We start from the raw sequence: 10,207 nt of genomic DNA, 5'->3' as shown, positions 1-10,207 counted from the left end.
GCGTCTCCTGTCGATCATGTGGCTCTAAAACCATGTGAGCCGGGGATGTCGGGAAATCGATCGCTGGTTCTTCATGAACGGAGGGAAGTTCTTCCCCATGGTCCATGGCTTGATCCTCTATAGCTAAGGTTTGGACCTCGGCTACAAAAGTATTGACTCCCTCCCCGACATCAGACATCGAGGGAGGGGGTGCGGCGAGGTCTCCGCTGCCTCAGTTTGAGAAAGGGAGGGATTGACCTCCATTTCCAAAGAGTCCCTCGAGCCTGCTGCTAGTGAGGTCCCCGGAGACCCGTGGAGTCCTCATCCACTGAATCGTATTACTCCCTGCAGAGGAAGAAGGAGAAAGTGATATAATATGACTTACCCCACCTCGCTAACTTAAGTTTATTAAAAACTCACCTGTGAGCAGTAGGACGTGTTCGATGAGGGTGGTCGGCAGGCCAAGACTTCTTGGAAGGATCCGAGTCGGTGTCCTGATCACTCAGCAACGAGGAGTGGCCCGCCGCAGGAACCTTCGATCTACTCGGGCGCTTAGAAGCCCTGTGAGAGGGCGATGCCTCATCGTCCCCCAATGCCACTCGCATTCTTTTCCCACCTTGGGACTGCGGGGCATCACTGGACTTCTACTGCTACTGCTCGAAGCTGGAGTCGAAGCCTGAGCTCGGCTGGCTCCCCACAGGGAGCTTGGGGATGTTGTCTCGAATGGCCAAGCCCTTTGAGGCATTGTCCTTCCGAGTCCCAGCAGTCTTCTTTGGCTTGACCGTGACCATATACGGGTCCTCGATCAACGACTTCTCTATCTCGGCACTCGTGAAGTCCCCACGTTGAGGCGCTGATGATCACACCGATCTGGCGAAAGTACGCTAGTCCTGTAATGTGGTCAATTAAATTCAATTCCTCGGTTGAAGATGAAGAAATAAAGGCTTTATCGCCAATAAAGGAGGAATAGAAAACGAACCTCAGTAGGTGGGCTTGCTCGGCTATGGCCGATGTCATCTCCCTTGGTCCGAAAGACCTTTTCCTTGGTCGGGGCTTGAAGAGGAGCATCAGCATCCTGTCGAGGTCTGCCCCTCTATAGAGGCTTCGAATTACTGAGACCTCGCTGCCTGGAGTATACCTCCATAAAGTAGATGCACGGGCCTGGAGGGGCTGGACCTTGCGATAGAGGTGGATCACATCCACTAGAGTGACGCCCTCATCGGTGAGGAACTTCACCTGATCTTGGAGGGCCTTGACCTCCTCTGTGTTCCCCCAATCAAGGTTCTTGGTCATCCAAGAGTGTAGCCTCTTCAAGAGCGCGACTGAGAAAGCAGGGACTCCTTTACTGTCCCCCGATGGTATGTCGGCCATATAGAACCACTCCTCCTATCATTGTTTCACCGTCTCGGTGAACTTGCCAGGAAGCCACTTGATGCCATGGAACATGCTAATCATGGTTCCACTGCACTATGTGATTTGGCCGCCATTGGTCTGTGGTTTGGCACCGAACAGCTTGAGCCAGAGCCCAAAATGGGGCTCAATGCGGAGGAATGCCTCACAAAAGGAGATGAAGGAGGCGATTTGTTGGGAAACATGGTAGAAAAAAATCGCCCTACAATCACCCAAGAACAGTATGAAGATGCGTTAACAATTTGGATCAGACCATTACCGACTCTGAGTAGCAGTGGAAGTTGATCATACTTAGAGTCCCTCGAACCGTAGATGAACGATCCCGCGAACCGCCCATGAACAGTCCCTCGAACGAAAGACCAAAAGCACGACCTCTCTACGAGTTACAAGTGTACGACCTTCACGATCCGGCACTGCTTCGCCGTCTAGAGCTAACTATCTCCGGATAATTAAAGGGAGGAGATTAGAACCACACTAGGCTTCTAATTATGAGGATTAGAGGATCTAGATCAAGCTCTGAATGATCAACAATGACCAACTAGAACTAGAACTAGAGAACTAGATGGGGCTCCTAAACTTGTGTGTATTAATGTGCCAAAACCCTATAGTATATATAGGTCGGAGGGGAGTGGAAGGGGCACCTCAAGGAGGGAAAGGACTCCCCTCCTTGGCCGGCCAAGCGGAGGGGAAGCCCCCCTCCAATTCGTCCTCCCTCCCTTCCCAAGTGGGAAAAGGGGGGCGCCACCTCTACTTGGGCACACGTTGTTGGAAATATGCCCTAGAGGCAATAATATTTGTATTATTATATTTCCATATTAATAATTAAATATTTTATATTATATGTTATAACTGATATGATCCTAGAATATGTGATTCCGTGGAAAACTCGTACGCACGTGTGGAATGATAAACAATTAAATAGAAGATTCCTAGTCTTACCTCTACGACTAGCTCAAGTGTTGTTGGTGATCATGTTTTCTCGGTCTTAGGATATCGTTAAGTGTTAAACAATAGTCCTAAAACAACATTGAGATTATGATGTTGGAAGAATGATCATATCGAATCGACCCAAAACTTGTCTATAATCAATTGCAATAACATAGAGTGTTAACGTGTGATTTTTCTCCTTAGACCATGAGAGTATCGTAGTCACCTCTTACCGTATGACAAACTTTTGGGTTGCTCAAACTTCACCTGTAACACAGTGATCATAACGGCAACTTACAGATTCATCTGAAAGTTTGACAAGGGACTAGATAGCTCGAGAGTGGGATTTTGCTCCTCCGACAATGGAGAGATATTCTTAGGGCCCTCTCAATGTGACAACATCCACCATTGTCTGTGACTACGTCACGGGGATGCTGGAACACAAAAACGAGAAAAAGAAACAAAAGCGGTAAGGAGGATTTCAGTATAGTGAGCATGTGTTGACTCAAGAGGATACCGATGCATCTAGGATTTTGTAAAGTATCGTGAAGCAAAGTTAACATCACATGATAATCAAAGGTTCACTTGAATATCATTCATGTGCTCATAGGGACTGATATGGACGTCCACGGTTCCGCTGTTGGTCATTGAACAAATGGTTTCCTTCATGTCTATGAGTTACCGAACCTACGGTGTCACAAGCTTAAGGCAATCACGATCTGCTTATTTTTAGTAGAACAGGGGTGATGAGAATATATTTGTGCAATTGTTTCATTAATATCCAGACTAGTTCCGAGAGGATCCTGAAGCGTTCGGAGTCACCAGAAGGGTTTCAGTGAATATCGGGTAATACCGGGTATTACTGATATATATATATATATATATATATATATATATATATATATATATATACATACATATATATATAGGTGGAAAATGTTTCTGGGGATGTTAAATTATATATATAATAGTCTAGAAATATTTAGAACATTTTTATATTTAATTTAATACCAACGGGCCTAAAAAGGCCAAGTGGAGGAAGGCAACTTGGGCCACCAAGGGCCAAGTGGGGAGGCGCCCCTTCCCCTATGGAAGGAGGCCGAATTGGGGAAGGGGAAGGACCCCCCTTCCCTCCTTGGCTGACGGAAGGGGAGGGGAGTCCTCCTCCTCCTCTTGGCTGCCCTCCCTCCCCTCCAACCTATATAAACTTGAGGTATTGAGCTCTTTTAAACACACAAGTTTTGGGCCCCCCTCTAGTTCTTCTAGTTCTAGTTCTAGGTGACTAATTAGAGAAAGAATAATCCTAGAATCCTCATAATTAGAAGCCCCGTTTTGTTCTAGTCTCCTCCCTCTAGTTCATAGCTCTAGATGGCGAAGCACTACCGAATCGTGAAGGTTGCACGCTTGCAACCAAGTAGAGAGGCCGTGCTTTCAGTCTTCGGTTCGAGGGGCCATTCATGGGCGGTTCGCGGGATCACTCATCCATGGTCGAAGGTGAGAGAGTCCAGGACTAGGGGGTCCTCAGGTGTCCGGACTAATCGATATGGGACGGACTGATGGGCCGTGAATATAAAGCAGAAGGCTATCCCTTGTGTCCGGGTGGGACTCCTATGAGCGTAGAACGGCAAGTTTGGTGTCCGGGTGAAATGTTTCCTTCATGTGCAAGCCGACTCTGTAGAACCCTAGACCCCTTTGGTGTGTATATAAACCGGAGGGTTTAGTCCGTAGAGATCATCAGAAGAATTACAGGCTAGACAGCTAGGGTTTAGCCAATATGATCTCGAGGTAGATCAACTCTTGTAACCCCTATACACATCGAATATAATCAAGGACGTAGGGTTTTACCTCCTTTAAGAGGGCCCGAACCTGGGTAAACATCATGTCCATATTATCCCTTGTTACCATCGATCCTCAGATACACAACTTGGGACCCCCTACCCGAGATCTGCCGATTTTGACACCAACATTGGTGCTCTCATTGAGATTCTGTTGTGTTGTCGATAGAATAATATATGGCTCGCCTCGTCATCGACAATGGCACGGTCTCCAAGGAGACCTTCCTCCCTGGTCAGCTTTTCGTGTTTGGCAGCTTCATGCTACATGCCAATTCGACCGGTCACCTTGAGCAGGTCGACAGCTACCCCCTGGTCACTAGATCAGGTTTGGAAGTTTAAACTACATCGCAGATATCCAAGGAGACCTGATCTTTGAGGGGTTTACGGCCTTGGCCGCCGCTCCCCGCCTGCACAAAGAAGGCCCTCCGGATCTATCAGCAGATCCCATATAGGGGTCGACCCTCACACCTGCCCCGGACTTAGATCTGGAGTGGACCACATCATCTGAAGACGGGAGGATAAACCCCACCGGACTCTCTTTCCCCATGGAGCTTCTAGTCGAAGACTCAGAGATGACCGCACCATTGGTGGACCCAAAATCAAACGGGACTCTTCCCGTCATCGGGAAGCCGGACTCGCCTCTAGAAACCAACTCCGAACTCGTGAGGTCCACATCCTTCAGGCTCGGTCAAGTGGTTATTGCCGAGCCTAGCTCTGCAGATCCTTGGACGCCTGTCCAGCTCTCGCTCTTAAACGAGGCGCTATACTTAATACAATCTCTCTCCATCAAGGAGGTATCACTTCCGAACCATGCCCAGTTCGAACTAGGGGCTGAGACTAGGGAATTTTTTGTCCCACCCACCACCCACTTAGTAGCCACTGTTGAGGATTTAAATGACATGATAGACTACGCTTCTTAAAACATCGATGGCATGCACGGCGATGTCGAAGCTGAATTAGGTCAAAACCCGCCCATCACCGGGTGTTGGACGACCACTTCTACTTACAATGTATACATGGTGGACACGCCTGAGAAGAAGAACAACGATGGCAGTAAAGATCTAGCTGAGGATAATCCCGTCGATGAACCACCAAAACAACGGCATCAACGGCGCCGCGCACGATCACGTCGAGGAAGGGAAAGCAACACCGACACCGGAGACAATTGTTGGGGAACGTAGTAATTTCAAAAAAATTCCTATGCACACTCAGGATCATGGTGATGCATAGCAACGAGAGGGGAGAGTGTGTCCACGTACCCTCGTAGACCGAAAGTGGAAGTGTTAGCACAGTGCGGTTGATGTAGTCGTACGTCTTCATGATCCGACCGATCCAAGTACCGAACGTACGGCACCTCCGAGTTCAGCACATGTTCAGCTCGATGACGTCCCGCGAACTCCGATATAGCAGAGCTTCACGGGAGAGTTCCGTCAGTACGACGGCGTGATGACGGTGATGATGTTGCTACCGATGCAGGGCTTCGCCTAAGCACCGCTACGATATAACCGAGGTGGAATATGGTGGAGGGGGGCACCACACACGGCTGGAACAGATTAACAAATCAACTTGTGTGTTCTAGGGTGCCCCTGCCCCCGTATATAAAAGATCAAGGGGGGAGGCGGCCGGCTAGGAGGAGGGCGCGCCAGGGGGGATCCTACTCCCACCGGGAGTAGGACTCCTCCTTTTCCTTGTTGGAGTAGGAGAGGGAAGGAAGGGAGAGAGGAGGAGAAGGAAAAAGGGGGGCGCCGCCCCCCTCCTTGTCCAATTCGGACTAGAGGGGGAGGGGACACGCGACTCCCCTGGCCGCCCCACCTCTTCTCCCACTAAGGCCCATGAGGCCCAATTAACTCCCCGGGGGTTCCGGTAACCCCCCGGTACTCCGATTTTTATTCGAAACCACTCGGAACACTTCCGGTGTCCGAATATAGTCGTCCAATATATCGATTTTTACGTCTCGACCATTTCGAGACTCCTCGTCATGTCTGTGATCATATCTGGGACTCCAAACTACCTTCGGTACATCAAAACACAAAAACTCATAATACCGATCATCACCAAACTTTAAGCGTGCGGACCCTATGGCTTCGAGAACTATGCAGACATGACCGAGACACGTCTCCGATCAATAACCAATAGAGGAACCTGGATGCTCATATTGGCTCCTACATATTCTACGAAGATCTTTATCGGTCAAACCGCATAACGACATACGTTGTTCCCCTTGTCATCGGTATGTTACTTGCCCCAGATTCGATCGTCGGTATCTCAATACCTAGTTCAATCTCGTTACCGGCAAGTCTCTTTACTTGTTCCGTAATGCATCATCCCGCAACTAACTCATTAGTCACATTGCTTGCAAGGCTTATAGTGATGTGCATTACCGAGAGGGCCCAGAGATACCTCTCCGACAATCGGAGTGACAAATCCTAATCTCGAAATACGCCAACTCAACAAGTACCTTCAGAGACACCTGTAGAGCACCTTTATAATCACACAGTAACGTTATGACGTTTGGTAGCACACAAAGTGTTCCTCCGGTAAACGGGAGTTGCATAATCTCATAGTAATAGGAACATGTATAAGTCATGAAGAAAGCAATAGCAACATACTAAACAATCAAGTGCTAAGCTAACAGAATGGGTCAAGTCAATCACATCATTCTCCTAATGATGTGATCCCGTTAATCAAATGACAACTCATGTCTATGTCTAGGAAACATAACCGTCTTTGATCAACGAGCTAGTCAAGTAGAGGCATACTAGTGACACTCTATTTGTCTATGTATTCACACATGTATTATGTTTCCGGTTAATACAATTCTAGCATGAATAATAAGCATTTATCATGATATATGGAAATATAAATAACAACTTTATTATTGCCTCTAGGGCATATTTCCTTCAGTCTCCCACTTGCACTAGAGTCAATAATCTAGTTCACATCGTCATGTGATTTAACATCAATAGTTCACATCTTTATGGGATTAGTTGACATCTCCATGTGACTAACACCCAAAGGGTTTCCTAGAGTCAATAATCTAGTTCACATCTCTATGTGATTAACACCCAAAGAGTGATCATGTTTTGCTTGTGAGAAATTTAGTCAACGCGTCTGCCACATTCAGAGCCGTATGTATTTTGCAAATTTTCCATGTCTACAATGCTTTGCACAGAGCTACTCTAGCTAATTGATACCACTTTCAATATGTATCTAGATCAAGACTTAGTCATCTAGATCACTGTCAGAAGCTTGTATCGACCTAACTCTTTATGACGAACTCTTTTATCACCTCCATAACCAAGAAATATTTCCTTCGTCCTCTAAGGATAATTTTGACTGTTGTCCAGTGATCTACTCCTAGGTCACTGTTGTAATCCCTTGCAAAAATCATGTTAAGGTATACAATAGGTCTGGTACATAGCATAGCATACTTTATAGAACCTATGACTGAGGCATACGGAATTAATTTTCATTCTCTTTCTATTTTCTGCCTTGGTCGGGTTTTGAGTCTTTACTCAACTTTACACCTTGCAACACAGGCAAGAACTCCTTCTTTGACTGTTTCATTTTGAACTACTTCGAAATTTTGTCAAGGTATGTACTTACTGAAAAAACTTATCAAGCGTCTTGATCTATCTCTATAGATCTTGATGCTCAATGTGTAAGCAGCTTCATCGAGGTCTTTCTTTGAAAAAACCTTTTTCAAACACTCCTTTATGCTTTCAAGAAAATTCTACATTATTTCCGATCAATAATATGTCATTCACATATTCTTATCAAAAATGTTGTAGTGCCCCCACTCACTTTCTTGTAAATACAGGCTTCACCGCAAGTCTGTATAAAACCATATGCTTTGATCACTTTATCAAAGCATATATTCCAACTCTGAGATGCTTGCACTAGTCCATAGATGGATAGCTGGAGCTTGCTCACTTTGTTAGCACCTTTAGGATCGACAAAAACTTTAGGTTGCATCATATACAACTCTTCTTCCAGAAATCCATTCAGGAATGCAGTCTTTACATCCATTTGCCAAATTTCATAATCATAAAATGCGGCAATTGCTAACATGATTCGGATGGACTTAAGCATCGATACAAGTGAGAAAATCTCATTGTAGTCAACACCTTGAACTTGTCGAAAACATTTTGCGACAATTCGAGCTTTGTAGATAGTAACACTACTATCAGCGTTCGTCTTCCTCTTGAAGATCCATTTATTCCTAATGACTCACCGATCATCGGGCAAGTAAATCAAAGTCCATACTTTGTTCTCATACATGGATCTCATCTCAGATTTCATGTCCTCAAGCCATTTCGTGGAATCTGGGCTCATCATCGCTTCCTCATAGTTCGTAGGTTCGTCATGGTCTAGTAACATGTCTTCCAGAAAGGTTCCATACCACTCTGGTGCAGACCATATTCTGGTTGTCCTACGAGGTTTGGTAGTAACTTGATCTGAAGTTTCATGATCATCATCATTAGCTTCCTCACTAATTGGTGTAGAGATCACTAGAACTGATTTTTATGATGAACTACTTTCCAATTCGGGAGAAGGTACAATTACCTTATCAAGTTCTATATTCCTCGCACTCACTTCTTTCGAGAGAAACTTCTTCTCTAGAAAGGATCCACTCTTAGCAACAAAGATATTGTCTTTCAGATCTGTGATAGAAGGTGTACCCAACAGTTTCTTTGGGGTATCCTATGAAGACTCACTTTTCCTATTTAGGTTTGTGCTTATCTGGCTGAAACTTTTTCACATAAGCATCACAACCCAAAACTTTAAGAAACGACAGCTTAGGTTTCTAGCCAAACCATAGGTCATACAGTGTCATCTCAATGGATTTAGATGGTGCCCTATTTAACATGAATGCATCTGTCTCTAATGCATAACCCTAAAGCGATAGTGGTAAATCAGTAAGAGACGTCATAGATCGCACCATATCTAGTAAAGTGCGATTACGACGTTCGGACACACCATTACACTATGGTGTTCCAGGTGGCGTGAGTTGCGAAACTATTCCGCATTGTTTCAAATGAAGATCAAACTCGTAACTCAAATATTCTCCTCCACGATCAGATCATATAAACTTTATTTTCTTGTTACGATGATTTTCCACTTCACACTAAAATTCTTTGAACTTTTCAAATGTTTCAGACTTATGTTTCATCAAGTAGATATACCCATATCTTACTCAAATCATCTGTGAAGCTCAGAAAATAATGATACCCGCAGTGAGTCTCAACACTCATCAGACCGCATACATCAGTATGTATTATTTCCAATAAGTCATTTGCTCGCTCCATTGTTCCGGAGAACGGAGTCTTAGTCATCTTGCCTATGAGGCATGGTTCACAAGCATCAACTGGTTCATAATCAAGTGATTTCAAAAGCCCATCAGCATGGATTTTCTTCATGCGCTTTACACCAAGATGACCTAAACGGCAGTGCCACAAATAAGTTGCACTATCACTATTAACTTTGCATCTTTTGGTTTGAATATTATGAATATGTGTATCACTATGATCGAGATTCAATAAACCATTCACCTTGGGTGTATGACCATTGAAGGTTTTATTCATGCAGACAGAACAACAATTATTCTCTGACTTTAAATGAATAACCGTATTGCAATAAACATGATCAAATCATATTCAGGCTTAATGCAAACACAAAATAACATTTATTTAGGTTCAACACTAATCCGAAAGTATAGGGAGTGTTTGATGATGATCATATCAATTTTGGAACCACTTCCAACACACATCGTCACTTCACCCTTAACTAGTCTCTGTTCATTCTACAACTCCCGTTTCGAGTTACTAATCTTAGCAACTGAACTAGTATCAAATACCGAGGGTTTGCTACAAACACTAGTAAAGTACACATCAATAACATGTATATCAAATATACTTTGTTCACTTTGCCATCCTTCTTATCCGCTAAATACTTGGGGCAGTTCTGCTTCCAGTGACCAGTCCCTTTGAAGTAGAAGCACTTAGTCTCAGGCTTAGGTCTAGACTTGGGCTTCTTCACTTGAGCAGCAACTTGCT

Source organism: Triticum dicoccoides, chromosome 7A (assembly GCF_002162155.2).
Source record: "Triticum dicoccoides isolate Atlit2015 ecotype Zavitan chromosome 7A, WEW_v2.0, whole genome shotgun sequence".
Lineage (NCBI taxonomy): Eukaryota > Viridiplantae > Streptophyta > Magnoliopsida > Poales > Poaceae > Triticum > Triticum dicoccoides.
This window is presented reverse-complemented; position numbering follows the sequence as displayed.